Below are 2,282 nucleotides of genomic sequence, written 5' to 3'. Positions count from 1 at the left end.
TTTGTATGATGTGTGTGCTTTGAGTAATTTATAACTAAATGCTTTTCTTCATTTTGAGTGCTGAGAATATGCCTGTCCAGGAGACTTAAACCTGCATTTCTCTTTACACCTCAAGGAAGATTTCATCTAATTGTCCTCACCACACCTTTTAGACTGTATAGCACCATAAGAGTATGCAAAATAAAAATCATTATTTTTTATGTTCCCTGTAAGTTCCTTTGTGTTTCAAACATCAGATTGGCTATTTTGCTCATATTTTTCTTTTATACCCCTAAAATTCTGCTATATGCTGGCAATAATCTTAAAAAGCAAAAATAGGGCTTCCCTGGTGGCGCAGTGGTTGAAAGTCCGCCTGCCGATGCAGGGGACATGGGTTCGTGCCCCGGTCCAGGAAGATCCCATATGTCATGGAGCGGCTGGGCCCGTGAGCCACGGCCGCTGAGCCTGCGCGCCCGGAGCCTGCGCTCCGCAACGGGAGAGGCCACAACAGTGAGAGGCCCGCGTACCGCAAAAAAAAAAAAAAAAATATTCTCTCTGACCTATGATTTATCTTGGTGAGGATGCTTGCTTTACTTTCTTTATATCCAGTAACAGAAAAGTGAATATCTTTGTTTATCATACATAGATAGCAAAAATATTTTAACCTCATTTCAAAAAAACAAAGGAGATTTCGAAGTGAGAAATCAATCATCACCAAGTATATGCTGAGAATCTATTTGGGGCACTGGCCTATGCACTCTGAGGTATGTATTTACGTAGAAGAACTGGGAATCCAACTTGTTTTATGGATGTTTTCTTCTTCTGCTTATTTCAAGAAACTGGGTGCAAATGATTACACAAGTGATTCATAAATTGCCACATAGTTTTTTTTCCCGAGTAAGAATCTCTTGTGACTCTATGCATATTTCACTTGTCTCAGGATCAGCCTAAACATTCTCATTTTAGGAAGAGTCTGTCAGCCCCAGGAGACAAGCTTATGCGTTCATGTTTGCCCTTAAGTTTTCATATTATTTTGGACTTGATGAATTCCTTTATCAGTTAGAGTGCTTTGGCTTGTAAACATAAGAAAATCCATCCCAAACCAACTTGAATAATAAAGAGCACTTACTGACTAAAGTAACTGAAAAAGTCCAAATTTAGAGTTATAACTAGTCATGGTTTGAGTGGAGCCACAGCCTATTTTCTGTTTTCTTCATCTCTGTCCACTGAGTGTCAGCTTCATCCTCAGAATGGAAGAAAGACCATCTTCTCACATCTTATGTCAGGGGTTGACAAACTATGCCCAGTGAGCTAAATCCAGCCTGTCACATGTTTGTATAAAGGAATGTACTCTCATCCATTTGCGTAGTGTCTATGGCTGCCTTCTCGCTGTGAGGGCAGAATTGAGTAGTTGCAACAGATACTGCATGGCCCACAAAGCCTGAAGTAGGCACTGTCTGCCCCTTTACAAACAAAGATGGCCTTTCAACTCTTCTTGTGGCTCTTTCTTGAGAGCTAAGAAACTTCTTTCCTACAATGTCGGTAAATCTCTTGCCATCTCATTAGGCCACATGGCCATAAATAAAGCAATCTGTGGCCATATAATGCCAAACTGGTAGGCTTAAACCCACCGTGGCCCAGAGCATGGGACTCTGTAGATTAATCATATTAGTGGTCTTCATGGGAGAGATTCATAGGAGTAGATATGATTCTTCTATCATTAGGACAGAGTAAAGAGAAAATGTACACAGTGTTATGGGTTGCATCCCCACCAAATTCATATGTTGAAGTTCTAGTTCCCAGTACCTCAGAATGTGAGTGTATTTGAAGATGTGGTCTTTACAGAGGTAACCAAGTTAAAAATGAGGTTATTAAGGTGGACCCTAATCCAATATGACTGGTGTTCTTATTAAAAGGGAAGAGTTGGAGAGAGACTCACATGTAGGGAGAATACCGTATGAAGATGAAGGCAAAGATTGGGATGATGCTTCTAGAAGCCAAGGAAAACGAAAGACTGCCAGCAAACCACCAGAAACTTGAGGAGAAGCATGGAACAGATTTGCTGTCACAGCTCTCAGAAGGAACCAACCCTGCCAAACACCTTGATCTCATACTTCTATCTGATGAGATAATAAATCACTGTTGTTTAAGCCACTCAGTTTGTGGTGCTTTGTTACAACAGCCTTAGAAAACAAATACACATGGCAAGACAATTAATAATGTCCACTACCTTACCATAAATTTCCCTATCTGGAAAGTGATCTGAAAGACTACAAGAAACAAAATATCTCTTGAATCTTTCT

Source organism: Physeter macrocephalus, chromosome 6 (assembly GCF_002837175.3).
Source record: "Physeter macrocephalus isolate SW-GA chromosome 6, ASM283717v5, whole genome shotgun sequence".
Taxonomy (NCBI): domain Eukaryota; kingdom Metazoa; phylum Chordata; class Mammalia; order Artiodactyla; family Physeteridae; genus Physeter; species Physeter macrocephalus.
This window is presented reverse-complemented; position numbering follows the sequence as displayed.